The sequence below is a fragment of the Notamacropus eugenii genome, chromosome 5 (assembly GCF_028372415.1).
Source record: "Notamacropus eugenii isolate mMacEug1 chromosome 5, mMacEug1.pri_v2, whole genome shotgun sequence".
NCBI lineage: Eukaryota > Metazoa > Chordata > Mammalia > Diprotodontia > Macropodidae > Notamacropus > Notamacropus eugenii.
The window spans coordinates 321,811,008-321,830,639 of NC_092876.1; the positions used below are offsets into that span (position 1 = coordinate 321,811,008).

General features: G+C 36.0%; 1 long non-coding RNA gene and 1 pseudogene across 2 annotated transcripts in view; one reads left to right on the forward strand and one right to left on the reverse strand.

The window, feature by feature from the left end:
• LOC140506355 (uncharacterized) overlaps positions 1-19,632 on the forward strand; it is a 157,227-nt gene that overhangs the window by 83,700 nt on the left and 53,895 nt on the right. The window lies entirely within an intron of this gene.
• Positions 16,498-18,177, reverse strand: LOC140509231 (F-box/LRR-repeat protein 6-like; annotated as a pseudogene).

The following is a 19,632-nucleotide window of genomic DNA, read 5'->3' on the forward strand; positions in this document are numbered from 1 at the left end:
GTGTTTTTAATAGGAATGGATGCTGTATTTTGTCAAAAGCTTTTTCAGTATTTATTGAGGCAATCATATAATTTTTGTTAGTTTTGTAATTGATATGGTCTGTCATGCTGAAAGTTTTCCTAAAATTGAACCAGCCCTGCATTCCTGATATAAATTCCACCTGGTCATAGTGTATTATTGTGGTGATAAATTGCTGTAATCTCTTTGTTAATATTTTTATTTAAACTTTTACATCAGTATACATTAGAGAAATTGGTCCATAATTTTCTTTCCCCATTTTTGCTCTTCCAGGTTTAGGTGTTTGCATCGTATTTGTGTCATGAAAGGAGTTTGGTAGGACTTCTTCTGTACCTATTTTTCCAAATAATTTATATTATATTGAGATTAATTTTTTGCAAACCCATCTGGCCCTGGGGAATTTTTCTTAGAGAGCTCATTAATGTATTTTTCAATTTCATTTTCTAGGATGGGGCTATTTAGACACTCTACTTCCTAATCCATTAATCTGGGTAATTTATATTTTTGTAAATATTCATTTATTTAGCTCAAACTGTTAGATTTCTTGGCATATGAATGGCCAAAATGTTTCCATATAATTGCTTTAACTTCTTTTTATTGGTGGTGTTTTCACCCTTTCATTTTTGATTCCAGACATTTAGTTTTCTCCACTGTTTCTATTTAATAAAAATGACCAATGACTTGTTTTTTGTAAATTTGTAAGAGGTTTTTTTTTTTCTTCACAAAACCAGCTCCTAAATTTACTTATTAGCTCAATAGTTGTTTTATTTTTAATTTTCACTCTTATTAGTCTCCTGTTCGATTTTCAGGATTTCCAATTTGGTGCTCAATTGGAGAACTTTAATTTTCTCTTTTTCTAGTTTTTTTTAAAAATTACATGTCCAATTCAATGATCTGTCATTTTTTGTTGTTGTAAGAATCTGGAGATAAATTTCTCCTTAAGTACTGCTTTCTCTGCATCCTATAAAGTGTGATAGGTTGTCTCATTGTTGTCATTTTCTTTAATGAAATTATCTATTATTTATATGATTTAGTCTTTGACCCACATATTCTTTAGGATTATTCAAGTTCCAATAAATTTTTCATCTATCTTTTCTGCATTTTGAGTATAGTTTATTAGGCTATCATTTGAAAAGAATACATTTAATATTTCAACCTTTTTGCATTTGATTTTGAAATTTTTATGCCCTAATACATGGTCAATTTTTGTGTAGATACCATGTGTTGCTGAGAGAACAAAAAGTATATTCCTTTCTGTTCCCATTCAGTTTCCTTCAAAGGTCTATTATATGTAACTCTTCTAATATTCTATTTACCTCCTTAGTCTCTTGTTTATTTTGTTATTGGATTTATTGAGTTCTGAGAGTGGACAGTTGAGGTCATCCACTAGCATAATTTTGCCGTCTATTTCTTCTCTTCTCCTTTAAGTAATTGGATGTTGTACCACTTGATGAATATGTGCTGAGTATTGCTATTATTTCACTGTGCAGGGTACCCTTTAGCAACATATGGTTTCCATTCTTATCTCTTTTAATTACATCTATTTTTTGACTTTACTTTGTCTGAGATCAGGATTACTACACCTATTTTGTAAATTTCAACTGAAGCATAAGACATTCTGCTCCAGTCCCTTTACTCTGTATGTGTCCCTCTGCTTCTAAGTAGGTATTGTGTAAACAACATATTGTAGAATTTTGGTTTTTGATCCATTCTGCTATCTGCTTCTATTTTATGGGAGAGTTCGTCTCATTCACATCCACAGTTATGGATACTAACTGTATTTCCCTTCATCCTATTTTTCCTCCTGTTTGTGTCCTCTCTCCTTTCCCCCTTCCCTTCTCACCTCTGTTTCACTTTTGTCTACTACCTCTCCTGATCTGGCCTCCCTACTGTCAGTCCCCTACTCTGTACTTTGTCTCCACCTCTCCTACTTCCCTGTCATTTAAGATGGATTTCTATATTCAATTGATCTTATATATTATTCCCTCTTTGAGCAAATACTTATGTGAGTGAAGTTCAAGCAATGCCCATTGCCCACCCTCCCATTTTTCCCTCCACTTTACTGTGTCTTTCATGCCTCTTCATCTGAAATAATTTACCTCATTCTACCTCTCCTCTCCTTCTGCATCCAGTGTACTCTTCTTTTTCGTCCCTTAATTATTTTTTATGTTATTCCCTCAAACTCATCTTATACCTTTACCCTCTGTCTATGTATTTCTTATAACTATAGTATTAGTGATATAGTTTTTAAGAATTACAAGTATCATCTTCCCATATATGATGTAAACAGTTTAGCTCTTTATCTCTTAAGATTGTTTTCCCCCTTTATACCTATTTATGCTTCTCTTGGGTCTTGATATTGGAGGTCAAATTTTGGGTTTCCCTCTTGACTTCTACTTATGAAAGCTTTAAATAATTTTGTTTCATTGAACAATCAATTTTTTTCCCTTGATGTATTATGCTTATCTGGGTAGGTGATTCTTTGTTGTAATTCCAGGTCGTTTGCTTCCCAGAATATCATGTTCCATGAACTATGATCCTTTAATGTTGCAGCTATTATGTCCTATTCAATCCCAGTTGTGCTTCCCTTATATTTTAATTGTTTCCTTTTCATTACTTGCAATATTTTTTCCTTGACTCGATAATTCTGAAATTTCACTATAGTGTTCCTTGCCTTGGAGTTTTTATTTTGAGATCATTTTCCTCAGGTGATTGGTGGATTCTTTCAGTGCCTATTTTGGCCTCTCATTCCAGGACCTCAGGGCAGTTTTCCTTGATAATTTCTGAAAAAAATGCTGTTTAGGTCTTCCTTTTGTTTATGGCTTTCAGGTAGTCCAATAATTTTAACATTGTCTCTCTTGGATCTGTTTTCCAGGTCAGTTGCTTTTTCTCATGAGATATTTTACATTTTCATCTATTTTTTCATCCTTTTGAATTTGTTTGATTGATTCTTGATATCTCATAGAGTCATTAATTCCCACTTGCTGATTTCCAGCGTTGAAGGCATTATTTTCCTTTTGTCCTTTCTTTTCTATTTGTTAGTTTTACTTTTTGAAGAGTTGTTTTCTTCAATGAATTTTAATATTTTTTACATTTGGTCAATCCTGCTTTTTAAGTAGTTGTTTTCTTTTTCCAAGCTATTAACTCTTTTGCCATTGTTCTCTTGCTTCATTCTCATTTCTTTTCCCAATTTTTCTTCTATTCTCTTACATGATTTTAAGCTCATTTTTGTGGTCTTCCATGAGTTCTGTCTGAGCTTGAGACCACTTTCTATTTTTCTTTGAGGTTTTGCCCATAGGTGTTTGACTTTGTTGTCCACTTCTGAGTTTGTGTCTTGATCTTCCCTGTCACCATAATAACTTCCTGTGGTCAGATTCTCTTTTGCTGTTGATTGTTTGCTCATTTTTTAAAATATTTTTTTCTTTTAAATTTGAACTCTGCACCTGTGATAGAATGGGCACATCTCAGGCTTCTTGTGTCAGAAGCTGTAGGTCCTGGATGTTTACTTGGTGTTGCACTAATGTTGACCTGGAGCCCAGGGAGGACCCTTGTGTCTTGTGCTGTGCTGAGAGGATGAGGAGTAGCTGGCACTCCTGGAGGCTGTAGGGGTCTGGTAGCTTATCTGATGCTGATTTGGGTCCTAGTTTTGGTATCTGAGGTTATTTGCCGAGGTGATTTCTGTGTTTTCCAATGGATACACAGAAGTATGTGATGGTGCCCCTGTGTTGGTGGCTTCCTGTTTGCTTAAGCACCCATAGTGTTGGCAGGTACCTATTTGCTTAGGGATACACTGAAGCATGTAGAGGCCTGGCTGCTGGCCAGGTGGTTTGGCCCAGTGATTTTAACTCATCGACAGTAGCGAAGTGCTCTATCTTCTGATTTATCTTGACCATCAACTTTCTTTCAACCACTTTTAGTCTATCTTGTACAGTTCAAAGATGATTTACTTTACCAGCAAAAAAGGATCAAAATAATATTTAATTTATAAAAAAATACTTTATTGCAAATTTAATAATCGCTAATAAATGCAAAATTTTAAGATGTCAAGATATTTGAACAAAACTATGGAGATCTCTTTTGTATAACTTGTTTTAAAATAGCATATTAAAATTTAACAAGATGGTAACAAAATTCTCCCTTTATGTGTGCAAGGGGGAAGGGAAAATGATTTATTAGGTATCTGCTATGTGCTAGACACTGAGTAAAATAATTTTCAAGTATATAATTTGATTTGTATTTTCTTCTGAAGTTGTCTTGAGACATTTTTGCTGTATTGATTTTTTTTCTTTTTAAAATTCTCTACCACTTCACTAAGTCTTTCCGAGCTTTCCTGAAATCATCATCCTAAATTACTGATATGGAAATGTTTCACATTATTGTACTTAAATAACCTATATCTGATTCTTACCATCTCAGATAGGGAAGAGGGGAGAGCAGAAAGGATAGAATTTTGAACTCAAAACTTTAAATAAAAATGATAAAGGAAAATATTTATCACTACTCTTTCATTCATCTCCCTATGGACTATAGCATACTTCAGTTTTATTGATGCCTTTTATGTTTGAATTACTTTCATTTCAATATATACTGTTGTATTCCTATAAGAAATAATTATATTCCAGTAAAACACGTTAATAGATTGGCCATTTCTAAAAAAAAATGCATGTGATATTCTTCACCCTTTGTCTACTACCTGTCTTCCAAAAATGAGGGACATGTTTCATCTTTACTATTTTGTAACTATGATCTTTCACTACATTAATCAGAATTCTGAAGACATTCAAAATTATTTTTGCTAACAATATTATTGTTCTTATCAAAGCATTTGGTGTCCTTGGGTTTATGAAACACTGTTTTTCAGTTATTTTTTATAGAATCTATTCCATTGATGAAGTTTTCTATTTTTTAGAAATAAGAACTAGATATATTTCATGACTAATGTTTATGAGCAAAATAAAAATTAAAAAGCCCTATTTTTTCTCTTTTTAAAGTTACCATTTACTAATTTACCTTAGGCATCAGTTCTTTCTCTTCTTTGATCCTCCCTCTTTCCCTTAATATAGTTAAACAAAAATGTAGTTCTGGTTAATTGTCCTTATCAGCCTCAGATTGTTATAAAACCAAACAATTCTGACAGTATTTTTATAAGGCAATGCCATTCTTGTTCCTCTAAATTATCTACCCTAGCTTCTATCTATACATGTTTTTTTTTTTTTTAACAATTTAAGTTGCTTGGTAAATTCCATGTTATTCTACATCAGTCTCTTTAAAATATAACCCTTTTCCTCCCCATTGGGTTTGTTTATCTTTGTGCCTTAAGTGTTTTAATTATTAATCATAAAATATATTTGTATGTCTAATTTGTATGTAATGTTAGTCTAAGTTATTGATATTTATTGTATCATATTTTAATGTTACTAGTTAAAATAATATTTTATTATTCAATTACAACCAAATTAATTTTTCTTGAGCTGACTACCTTTATATGATGGAGAATATAGTTCATGGAATCCTATGTATCCTTACTCTGATTCTTCTTAAATCTATTCTTCTCAAATCTAGATGAATGGCAGATCAGGTATGACTTTTTTCTCCTTTAAGAGGGAGTGGTTACTTTTCCCCCAAAGTTCCCTTCATTTCTGTCCCAACAACAGTGACTTTATACTGATGTTACCTGAAATAAAATTTTCCCTTTTTGCATCTATTCCTTGAGATCTTCATTTATTTTTTATGCTATCCAATAATATGTAAGATTTCTATGATAATATTTTATTCTTATTTCTGTCTTCATTGATCTCTGGGTATCTCCTATGCAGTATACTTCCTACCACTGGTTCCTGGTTGGTTTGTTTGTTTTTTTCACAAGAATTCGAATTTGTAATATACAATAGACCTCCATTTTCTCTTTTTCACTAAAATTCCCCAATAAAACACCTGAAATGTATAGAATGAGTGATGGAAATTCATCATTGGGCCCCTGAAACACTCAAGCCAACGAAAGGCCATTCAGATTTGCCTTGTTGTGTTAGAATTGGTGATGGCACTGATAACGCTATAGATACATTTTCTATAAGGTCTTTTATTGGAGTTGTTTTCCTTGTAGTAACAGATTCCATTGATCTAGTTATTTTTTCATCTGGTCCTCTTGTGACTTAAGGGCACATATATGAGATCTCTGCTTCAGGCTGGAGTATATCTATAGTCAGAGAATAGAGATAAGCTAAATGATACAACCGATTTAGGATCAAACCTATGATCTTGGCCACAATCACATCGAATTGTAGCAAATGAAAGGACTAGAGAAAATGAATATTGCATCTTTTCTTAGTATTTTACTGTACATTTTAGAATTCTGAAGGACCTAGAGATCTCCTGGTTCAGTCCCTTCATCTTATAGATGAGGAAAACTGAAATTCATAAAGATTAAATAGAATCACCATAGTGTCACAGTGTATAGGTTAATGCCTTGCAGTCAGAAAGATCTGATTTTGAGTCCTGTTTCAAACACATAATTGCTGTGTAACTCTGAGCAAGCCATTTAATCACCCTGAGATTTAATTTCTTCATCTGTAAAATGGAAACAACTCTGTCAATTTCCTTTAAGGGTTATTGTGAGGATCAAATGAGATAAAGAAAATAAGATGCATCCCAGGTCCCAGTGGCTTGTGATATAAATGCAAGTTAGTAAAATTATACAGATATTGAGTGCTAGAGACAATATTTGAATTCAGGTTGTCTGTTTCTGCTTAATAATTTTTTTTCTTCCTTTCTTCTTCCATTTCTTCCTCCCATCCTTCCTTCCTTTCACTATATTAAACTGTCTTTTAAGCAAGAGAGTTACTCAGTACCTATCTGTGTTATGCCAAGCAACTATTATTTGAGATGACAAGAAATACAAGAGTATTTCTTTCAATAATCCGATTGGAGAAACAAGAAACGTGTTAAAAGATAACTAAAAATCTAAGATAGTCTACATAAATGCTAAATGAATGTTGCAGATGTGAATGTTGCAGTTTAGTAGGGAGAGAAATCATTGTGGTATGGCATGGTCAGGGATGGTTTAACAAAGGAAATAGAATTTGAAAGACAAACCCATTTATTTGTCCCCCCTTCCAACATTATCTAGAATTAAGCTTGCAGCTGTACAATCAAAGTAAGAGTGAGAGATGAGCAATTATAGCAGCATCCATTGTAGCAAGCCTCATTATTACTCTATACGGTTCAGATTTGTCGCAGGTCAAGTAATGTCACAATACCTTAGGTGTAATATAATAAGCACTCAATAAATATTTATTGAACAAATGAATGACCTGAAATGTAATAATTTTGATAGTAAGTGCCTAATATAGCACACTTAAACTATAAGATACCTTCTTGCTTTATTCCCAAACACTTGCATTTCATGAAAGTTCCCCAGGATCTGGTGAACTTGGTGAGCCTAGACTATTGGGAGAAACCAAGAACTAGATAACTCTCCTCACTCTTTGGATAATTGCCTGGGTTCATGTTGTCTGATCATATCTATTGACATTTTTTACTACATGAAACTGGTTTTTGTGCAGTTACTAAGTATTTGTCTGCCTTACTATTTCTCTTTCCATAGGAGTTGAGTTCTAGGAAGTTTTAAAAAAAGAATCAGTGTGCCTTTATGATCACGTAGTTGTTGTTGTTGTTGTTGTTGTTTTTTCGTTTCATCAGTGAGGAAACTGAAGACCCAAGAAGATAAATAATTTGTTCAAGGTCACCTAGATACCAAAAAGCAGAGATAGAACTCAAACTTAAGCCTTCTGACTAGTACCCCTTTAGCATTGGTGCCTTCTTTATAGTAAAATTTTGTCAGAAGCTAAATAATTCATCCTAACCCCAAGGATTAATTAACGTGAGTTTATATTCCTTGCGCGTATTTCTCTCCTACTTGGGGAAATATGAACGATGCAGAGTAGAGAGACAGAAGGAGAAGGGGGAGGTGTCTAGTGAAATGATGGAAAAATGCTCCTCTGTGTGTTTATTTGTATCTATGTATATGGATGTAGGTGTATGTATATGTATTTATATGTGTGTATGTGTGTCTGTCTGTATGTAATAATTTGCCCAGGGATAATCCAGAATCAATTTTACTGATAGACTTCTGATAAAGCTGTAGCATGAAGAATATATTGGAAAGGAAGGACTAAGGGGATGTTACATTGAGAAAGGCAACGTATTCCCCTCTTGTATAGTTAGTAAGCCTTCTTTAAGCATTTACTATGTTCTTGGCACTGTTCTGAGTTCAGACAACTGCTTGCTGTGTGTAGATCAGGGGTCATTCTTCTTTAAGGTGATTCAGTGATTTACATTTAAATTCTATGAGAGTGGTGTCAGACTCAAATAGAAAAGGAGACCACTAAATCATACATAAGGATACCTTTGGGTCACACATTGACTTTAATACTATAAATTAACATTATATACGTTTTATTGTATTTTTAGTTTTTCAGAAAATATTTCCTAATCATATTTTAATTTAGGTGTGCATATGTGGGAGTGTTGCTACTAGATTGATCCTCAGTTCATGTGTTTCATGTCTCTGATCTAAATTAACTTGGGAGTTAACTTCCAGCCCTATCTAGTCCATAATTGCTCCCTATTTAACATGTATCTGACTGAAATTCTGACTCTGAAAGTTCACCTCAATATGATGAAAATGGAATATATCTTAGTGATTGAAAGTAGTATCTGGAGTACCAGAAATCCGATTGTCTGGGCTGACTACTTTTAGTGTCTCTGAAATAGGTGGAAATGCTCCTTTCTTTTATGTGTTTTAAGTTTAAATGCTCTCTGAGAATCCAAATTCAGTTTAGTGCAGGGATTGGTGGATGGGGGTGGGAAGATCTCCCTCTAGCAGTTAGTTGACACAGAATTAATTTCCCCCTCTATTCATTATTCAAATTCATTATCAAAACTAGTTTTCCTCTAAGGTACAGTACTGAAATTTCAAAACCAGTGCAGCCAGAGTACATAAGAATCTATTAAACAGTCAAATTATATCGTTTACACAATCATTTTCTTCACAGAGGTTTTCCAGTCTAAAATTTCTCACAGTCTGAACATGAGTTTTACATGAAATACTCTGGGACAAAAGAAGTATAATATCCTTCCAAATTATAGTTCAGCACCTGCCTAAAGAACAGTGCCAGCCAAGAAATGAGACAGCTTTGCAATTACCACAATAAGGTCCCTGGTACTCAAAGTCAGTCATAATATGTAGGTTGTGTCTCTGTTATACTCCTGATCTCTGCTAGGTAAGTAAATGGAGACTGAAAGTCACAAAGCAGGAAAGAGGACAGTGAAGACCATTCTAGCTCCTCAGTCACTAGAGAATGTGTTGTCATGCTGGGTTATATGTGGGAAGAGAACAAAATTAGGAGGGATTAGGAAGTTCAGCTAGGCAGAAAAGGCCTGAAAGATATAGTAGGCTGGAGAACTAAGGCATTGAGTTCTGGGAAGGATTAAAAAGGATTAATTAGGTAATGTTAATTCAAAATGAGTACAGAAATTAGGAAACCAGTAAGAACAGGCCCAGCTAATGTGGTTCAATGTAAAGTCTAGTGAATTTGGAGTCAGAGAATCTGAGTTTAATACCTGTTTTACTACCTATATAAACTTGATCAATTCACGTAACCCATCTCAGCCTCTATTTCTTCATCTGTAAAAATGTAGTATTAGGAAAGATAACTTCTAAGGCCCTATTCTAGAAGTGTAGAGCCATGATAGTGGAACATATGAAGCAATTCAACTGAACTTTCCCAACATTCCCCTCCAAATAACTTAAAAATAATATTTCAAATCAAATTCTAGAGTGGCAGAAATCACAAAAGGTCAAGGTGAGACATTTTTCCAGCACAAGACAGCTTAAAATGTCAGCAGAAGAGGTCAGTGACACTGGCATGATAGCACAGAGTGAAGTGGAGGCTGCAGCAGCACCAGCAGCAGGCCTTTTAGTCAGCTGCAAGAGCAACAGCTACATTCTCCTTATCTCTAAGCCCACAGATGATAAGAAGGTTAAAGAACTGGTCAAAAAAGATTACAGGATATCCTTTGCTGTCACTGTGTACAGGACCTTATTGGATTGCCTACACACACACACTTCCAGGTCACATTTTCAGGGCAAAAAGCAGTAGTGCTTTTGGCCCTAGGGGACCAGGGGTATCTGGCCACAGTTCTAGGGCAGAGAAGAATGCTTATGACCAATCACAGGGGAGCAGAGTGTATGGTCACAGTTCAAGGGCCAAGAGGGGACCTATCACTTGTGGTTTCAGAGAAGCAATGTCCCTTCCTGCTTAAAAACATGAGCATAGGCTAGAGGAGCAGTGACTGCAACTCTTCTTAGATCATTCTACCCTAGAAGCACCAAAAAGATAGAAACTCCCCAAACTAGTTCTGAAAACAAAAGCATGAAAAACCTAAAGCTTCTGACAGTGCTTCCTCCACCCTGGGAGGAGAGCCCAACTTAAATATAAAGTTAAAATTTAAGAAATAGGCTGGAAAATGGAGTAAATAACAAAAAGAAAACTTGACCATAAAAAGAGCTACTATGATTAAGTGAAGATGAAGACACAAACTTATTACAATGTCAAAAACATCAATGTCAAAAAAGGTACAAGCAAAGCCTCCAAGATAAATGTGAATTAGTCCTGATAATAATATAATAGTTGCTTAAGAAACAGAGTGATTAATAAGTGGAATAGATTAGGTTACACAATACACAATAACAAATGACCATAGTAATCTAATGTTTGATAAATGCAAAGATATAGGCTTTGAGGACAAGAACTCAGTATTTGACAAAAAATGCTGAAAGAACTAGAAACGAATTTGGCAGAGACTTGGCACAGAATATCTTACTCTGTATACCAAGAGGAGGCCAAAATGTGTACATGATTTAGCCATAAAGCATTATATAAATAAATCATTGGGGCGTGGAAAAATGTAATTGCCAGACGTGTGGATAAGAGGGAGAATTCATGACCAAACAAAAGACAGGTGAAATGATGGGAAATAAAATAGATAATTTGGATTGCATTATATTAAAAAAATGCACAAACAAAAATAATGCAGCCAAAATTAGAAGAATAAAGGATCTGGGGAGAAAATGACAAGTTCTCTGATAAAGGTCTCATTTTAAAAATATAGAGAGAATTGAATCAAATTTATAAGAATATAAACTGTTCCCCAACTGATAACTGGTCAAAGGATATGAACAGGCAGTTTTCAGAAGAAGGAATCAAAGCTATTGAGAGTCATATAAAATGCTTTAAATAACTTTTGATTAGAGAAATGCAGATTAAAACAAGTTTGAAGAATTGTCTCATACATATCAACTTGGTTAATATGACAGAAAGGTAAAATAACAAATGTTGGAGGGGATGTGAAAAAATTCATACACTAATGCACTATTGGTGGAGTTGTAAAGTGATTCAACCATTCAATAAAACAATTTGAAACAATGTTCAAAGTTCTAATAATATATGCCTACCATTTCACTCAGCAATGTCCCTAATAGGTCTTTATCCCCAAGAGATAAAAGACAAAAAAATAAAAAGAAAGATGTGATATTTATAACACCTCTTTTAATATAAAGATATTTATAACACCTCTTTTTATTGTGGCAAAGAATTACATATGTAGAGGACTGACTAAATAAGTTATGGTATATGATTGTAATGGGATACTATAATGCTATAAGAAATGATTCAAGAGTCAAAATGCTATCCATCCTCAGAAAATGAAGTGCATGAGTCTGAACGAAAAATGAAGCATATTTTTACTCTATTTTTTGCAACATGGCTAATATGGAAATAGGTTTGCATGATTTCATATGCATAATTGATATCACATTTCTTTCCTTCTCAAATGGTAGAGAAGTGATGGGAGGGAAAGATAGAATAAAGAACTCACTTTTTAAAAAAAAAAAAGAATGCTCAAAATTAATAAATAATTATTTTAAAGTAGCTCATTCCTCTCTTTATTTTATTTCTATTTGTATATATCACACATACACACACACGCACACACACACAAAGGCACAAAAAGAGAGACAGAAATAGAGATAGAGACCAAGAAAGATAGAGAGCTGCAAGGGCAACTTGCTTGAGATTTATATTTACAAAAAATTTAGGCCTTCTAGGAAGTTTTCACATAGAATTTTTGGAGATGAATGTAACCTTAGAGATTTCTAAAACAATCTTGTTATTTTGTAAATAAAGAAATTTTGGGTCAAATAGATGAAATAACAAGTGTACTAGCTAACATGGTTAAGCAGGTACAGTTGACCATAGAAAAAAATAGGTAGGAGGGCAAAAATGAAGAAAGAGTGGAAGGAATATATCAAAAGTCTATAACAGTGCATTGGGAAAAGGTGCTTAGTGAAGCAAGTGCTTTATGAAGCCTATGTGTAGATGGAAAGGACAAGAAAGGTTTCTGCAACTATTTAATAGCTTTCATCTTTGTCATTTTCAGTCGTGTACAGCTCTTTGTGACACGTTTTGGGGTTTTCTTGGCAAAAATGCTGGAGTGATTTGCCACTTCTTTCTCTAACTCATTTACAGATGAGGAAACTGAGGCAAAATGGTTAAGTGACCTCCCTGGGGTCACACAACTAGTAAGTATCTGAGGCCAGATTTGAACTCAGGTCTTCCTAATTCCAAGTACCATACTACCACATTACTACCTTTTAAGCTGAAGCAATTTAGGACAACCTGTTTGACCCTCTCCTATGGGGCTCATACTGTCACTGGGCCAGTAACCTCCCTGTCTATATCCTTTGGCACAGGTTTCTTTTACAGAAAGATGGAGAAACCCATAGGGGAATCCTAATGTTCAAGAGCTCAGAATGAAATATCATAACCCATTTCTTTCTATTGTTACAACTGAAACAATTCATTGGGGGTCCTAACCAAGGGGAAGTCACCCAACCTTTTAGTGGCACTGCCTACATTAGAATACTTGTCTTCTGATTGCCCAGTTCAACGTCATTTTCATGCCACAACATTGCATTTTTAAATACCAAATATTGCATCCTGATTACCTTGACATTTTCCCATATATTTTGCATCATATTGTCAAGCAAAAAAAAATTCTTATAAGGGCATGATTTAAAAAAAATGGTAGAACAGTAACAGCAAAGACTAGGTTTTTTATACTAAAGATTATATAAATATCCAGGTTAGATTTGCAAAGCAGACAGAGACAGCAGACAGAGAGCAGCAGAGAGGTTCAAGTAGATGAGAAGCACCAGGAGTATGTGTGTGTATGAGTGTGTATATGTGTGTGTGTGTGTGTGTGTGTGTATAAATGTAGTTAGCATGAGGAGTCAACAAAAGCTAAAATAGCATCTTTAATTTGGACCACAAACCACAATATGTCTCTTGGCACCCATCCCAGTTTAGAGACTTACCTTATTTAATTGATACTTTAGGTTAACATATGCTCTGAATATTGGTTTCTGCAGCATTATTCTGTCCCTTAGGCTATAGTCAGAGACTATCCCTGTTTAAACTACTTTGCACATAGTAGTACTCACTAAGATGCTTTCAGTGATGAAAATGATAGCAATGATGACAATGATGGTGATGTTCATGGTAATTAGGAGGACAGTGGTGATAGTGCTGACGTTAATGTGTAGGATAGCTAAGCAGATAAGGAAATTCATCCCTTCCAAGAGAGTCATCAGTCTCTTTTCTTCTGAGGGCTGCTACAATCTTCAGGCCTGTGGATGAAGTCTTCTCAATTCTCAACAGTTGCCAACTCTTGGTGACTTTAAAACCTCCTCAGTATCTCCTAATATCCTTTCCATTTATGCCACAACCACCTACATTTAGGTTTTTATCACCTCTTGCCCAGATTATTACAGTTACTTCCTACTTGATCTCCGTTTTCAACCTTTCTCTTATCCAATTCACCTTCCACATGTGCTGCATTGTTATTTCTGAAGTATAGGTCTGACCATGCCACATCCTTGCTCTAGAAGCTTTACTGACGTCCTGCTAAATCTAGTACAAAATGCAAACTCTTCTGTTTGGAGCTTAGCTTCATAGCCTGGTTCAAATCTATCTTTGCATGATGATTACACATTGCTTTCTCTCATGCACTCTCCAATCCAGTCAAACTGGCTTACCTAATGTCCCCAGTACAGGACTTTAACCTTCCACTTTGATGACTTTGCCAGTGCCTAGAATGCTACTCCTTCTCATCTCTGTCTCTTACAACTCCCAGTTCCTTTCACAACTCAACTAAAATGCCATCTCTTTTAAGAGACTTTTTCTAATTATCTCAGTTCCTCTAATTATTATTAATAATTATCTCTAATTCTTCATCAAATCACTTTGTATTTATTTTGTATACATTTTGCATATATTTATCTGTGAACATGGTGATTCTTCTTCCCCTTTTCCTATTTAAAATAAGCTTCTTGGGGGCTGGGAATGTTTTGCTTTTCTATTTGTGTCCCTAGCATTGAGCATACTGCCTTATGTGCAATAATCACTTAATAAACTTTTGCTTATGGTGATAAGAACTCAGTGAATAATTGTTTCTCCTCTATCCCCTACATCTATCACAAATCTAGGCCTTGTGAGCTGACTATTTAGTAATTTTTCCACTGAAGAATTAGTGGGAATAAAGGAAGACCATAGAAATGCTTTCAAAAATATGCTTGTACTGAAACTCTTTGATTTTTGCTTAACATGTGTTTTCTTAAAAATGTGTGTGTTTTCTCCACTGACCAAATATTTACACAAATTCTTTCTCCAGATGGGGAAATATTTCCTAACATATTTGTCCTCTCCTAAGTGTCAACAACAGATGCTATAATCAATAGATGAAGCATTTTTGTTTGAGTGCATTTGCATGCATATATATATATATATATGTATATATATTATATATATACACAAATATATGTATGGCATATACTTATATATGTTACAGTGGAAATGTTGGAATATCATATATTTCACTAATATTTATTTATTATTATTTTAGGTTCTAAACATGCATTTTATTAAATACATTTTCACCTTAGACATGTGGCATAGAAGAATTAAAATGAATGGGAGAAACCATTAAAAAAACATAACAGAAGAGAAAATGGTCTGCTTCATTCTGAGATCCAATCCTGCAGATCTTGCCCTGCATGTGGAAGGCATTTTGCCTCAATAGTCTGTAGGGAAATTTTAGGTCCTTGCACTGCTGTGAAGGGCTAAGTCTACCAGAAAAATTCCTTACACACTGTGATTGTTGCTGTGTACAAAGTTCTCCTAGTTCTGCTCCTTTCGCTCTGCATCAGTTCATATGAGTCATTCCAGGCCTCTCAGAAGTCTTCCTGTTCATCATTTCTTTTTTTTTTTTCAGTTCCAATGGAAAATTTTTTATGAACTGAGAGAAGAGAAACCAATGCAATATACACAATGTCTACAACATCAATGAAAACAATTTTAGAAGGTGGCTAATTATGGTGACCAATCTCATAATCTTTCTCGGTCTAGGAAAACAGGTGTTGAAACATTCTTTCCCCCTTCCTGTAGAGAGGTAAAGGGCTTTAGCTAGAGATGTTACATGAACTATCAAATGTAGCTGCTATGTCGATTGGCTTTACCAAACTGGTTTAATTATAAGACAGAGTTGGGGGTGCTGACATGGGGAATGACTATGAGGTAAAAACAGAAAGTATCAATACAACTTTCAACAAAAAGGAAGAATAAACATCTGGATAGAACAAACATTGGTATCCACATGTTAAAAGAACAAGTGCAAGGTTTCCAGTGTTCTAGGCTGTTAGGTCTTTGAGGGAGGATTTACAGAATATAGTCAAGAATCTACTATGGGCTAAAGAAGGGCTGTGGGACTTGGGCCCTTTATTCCCATATTCTTCCTGGATGCAGGGAATGAGATAAAGATCTGTCACCTAATCAACAAGTATTTATTAGGCACCTACTATAGGACTCTTCTGCTAGGCACTGGGGATAGAAGTATAAAGAATGAAAAAATTCCTCTCAAAAACAGTTTACATTCTAATGGGAAAGACACATTGATATAAAAAATAGACAACATAAATACAAAGTGAATGAATACAATTATATACAAAGTAGTGAAATGCAAGATAGCTTGGGAGGAGGACATTTGAAGTTGCATGGGAGGAGTCAGGAAAGGCTTCATTCAGAAGAATATGGATGCCAGAACTTTTTTAGAAATGATGAATTTAAGACATCTCTGGAAATCTGGCTTGAAATCACCTTCAACACCCTCAGAGCTTTTCTTTACTATTCCAATATATTCCAATAGTAATTCCATTACTATGTCCAATAGACATATTTCTTGTTATTTTTAGAAAAGGATTTTAATTTTACAAAATTTTTAATATTTTTTAAAATGGGAGAAGGGGAAGATACAAGAAGCATGCCCAGGAAGGGATACAGGGAGAGTGAGTGGGACAGCTGGGACCTAGGTGGCAGTAAGGAGCTAGTCCAAGCACCACTGGATCTCTGCTTGTCCTCAGTAGGCTCTCTTCAGGCCCCAAGAAAGGTATGAGCAGGAGGACAGGTTGAGGTAGCTGAGAGCTGAGCAACTGCTGATCACAGAGCTGACAGTTGCCACAGTAACTTGGGTACCCTTGGGCAGTGCCTATGCTCTGTGTTTGAGAAAGCTGCCAGGTCCTGCTTCAGATCCTCTGCATGGTAGTACTGGCCATTAAGGTCTAGCTCCTGGAGAGTGTGATGCCATTTCCACATGAACAGAGGGCTTCCCTTCTTGGGCAGGGTCACCCAAATTATGGACCCACACAGGCCCAGGTGTAGCTGTTCTAGGTCAGGGCAAGGCAAGTTGGTCAGGCCTGCAGGTATGAGGAGGCCATAGCCTCGGAGGTCCAGCTCCACCAACAATGAACCACAACAGGTGAAGAGATGCATGCAGCAGGTGGTGCAGGATCTCATCACTTATGTAGATGGTGGTGGACGTGATCAGATGGAGTTCCTGCAGGTCTGGGAAACCAGGCCCCAGGGATACCCCCATGCCTTCCTAGCTTGGGAGACCAAACCAGATTCAACAACTGCAGGACCTAGAATTGAGGACAGCCAGCCTACAGAACTTCAATCTGTATCCGAAAGCACTGGCTCTTGGGTTTCATTCCTATGTCCACCTCAAGAAGCTGGAGTTGGGGGCAACATCCATTCAACAGTGAGGAGATAATGGAGGTCATCTGGCTACTGGAAGTTAGTCACAGCTGCTGGAGTTGTTTGCCTGCTGCCTCCAGGAAGCCAACTACTGCTGCTGGCACCACCTGGCAGTTCTGCAGGTTGAGGCAATTCACCTGGGGTCAGGCCTTGGGCAAAGGAACCAAGGCCTCTGGTGTCACAGACTGACAGTGGGAAAGCTTGAGAGATGTGAGGTGGGACAAGACTCACTGAAAGATTTCAGCATCAGAGGTACATAGTTTTCCAGTTGAATAGAGAAAACTCCTGTGGTAATGAAAACCTGTTGGGCACCAGCCATTCTAGAGAACTGAGAATCCTCTTCTCCTCCTTTGACGGGGGACCCTTTGAATGAGAAGGCCAAGGTAGAGCCAGAGATATCTTCTACCACAGCATGGAGTGAGAAGCAGCATCACACCACAGGCGGCACACCTGGGTAGCTCTGTAAAGAAATGGCACTGCCCCATCAGATGCCATGAATACTTGAACCAAGTATTGGAATATTTGAACCAAGATCTCTAGAGGAATGTGGTCTCCCTAACCTGACCCTGAAGTAGTACTGTCCTGAGGAGATTGCCTCCCCTGCGCTAGGTTGAAATGTGCACTGTTTGGGGTCTCCATTTGATGTGGCTGGTGGACCTCTCATAGAGCTAACTTCTTGAGATGGGAGACCTTTTTCCTGTGGGTCAATTATGTTGACCTTTCTAGATTGGGTACAATCAGCAGCATGTCCTCAGCTTCATGAATGCGGTAAGCAACCCTTGCAGATGGTTGTCTTCATGTACCTCTTCTTTTCTTTTTCTTCTTGGGATCCAATTGGAACTGAGGGCCTTGACTTCTTGCTAAGTCTGCAACGTGAGTGCTGTGATGAACTGGAGTCCCCTTGAGGAGGTAAAGTCATTCTATTGCCAGCATTGGCAGAGACCTCCTCCATGTTCTCAAGAGATGGGACAAATCATAATGGTGCCCCTAGGAGATCCTGACTTGGGCCTAGGTCTCCCTCAGCCTTCTTTTCAACTTTCAGTCTTCCATGTGTTCAGTTGCCACTCTGTTCATCATTTCTTATGGCATAGTAGTATTGCATTACATTCACATATCACAACTTGTTCAGTCATTCCCTAATTGATGGGCATCTCCTTGATTTCCAGTTTTTGGCCACCACAAAGAGAGATGCTATAAATATTTTTGTACATGTGGGACCCTTTCCCTTTTTTATGGTTTCTTTGGGATATAGTCCTAGAAGTGATATTGCTGGGCACAAGGGTGTGCAGGTTTTTGTAGCCCTTTGGACATAGTTCCAAATTGCTCTCCAGAATGGTTGGATCAGCTCACAGCTCCACCAACAATGAATTAGTGTTTCAACTGTCCCACATCTTCTCCAACATTTATCTTCTTCCTGTTTTGTCATGTTAGCCAATCTGATAGATGATAGATGTTTTGATTTGCAATTCTTTAATCAATAGTGATATGAGCATTTTTTTCATATAACTATAGATAGCTTTAATTTCTTCTTCTTAAAGCTCCCTGTTCATATCCTTTGAGCATTTATCAATTGGGGAATGACATATTCTTGTACATGTTACTCAGTTCTCTATATATTTTAAAAATGAGGCCTTTATCACTGAAATTAGTAGCAAAAATCCTTTCTCAGTTTTCAGCTTCCCTTCTAATCTTTGTTGCATTGGGTTACTTTGTGCAAAATCTTTTCAATTTAATGTAATAAAAGTTATCCATATTGCACTTCATAATGTTCTCTATCTCTTGCTTGGTCAAACATTTCTCCATTCTCCATAAATCTGACAAAGACGCTATTCCTTGCTCCCTTAATTTGTTTATAGTATCAGTCTTTATACCTAGATCATGCATCCATTTGGACTTTATTCTTGTGTACAGTGTCACGCATTAGTCTGTGCCCAGTTTCTGCCATGCCGTTATCTAGTTTTTCCAGGAATTTTTGTCAAACAGTGAGTTCTTATCCAAGAAGCTAGAGTCCTTGGGTTTATCAGACAATAGATTGCTATATTCTTTGACTACTGTGTCTTGAGTATCTAACCTATTCCACTGGTCTATTTCTTAGTCAGTACCAAGTGGCTTTGATGATTGGTGCTTTAAAATACAATTTGAGATCTGGTAGGGCTAGGGCATCTTCCCTTGCACTTCATTTCATTAGTTCCCTCAGTATTCTGGACATTTTGTTCTTCCAGATGAATTTTGATATTATTTTTTCTAGCTCTAGAAAATATTTTTCTGGTAGCTTGATTTGCATGGCACAAAATAAGTAAATTAATTTAGGTAGAATTGTCATTTTTATTATATTAGCTCGGCTTACCCATGAGCAACTGATGTTTTTCCATTTACTTAGATCTGACATATTTGTATGAAAAGCGTT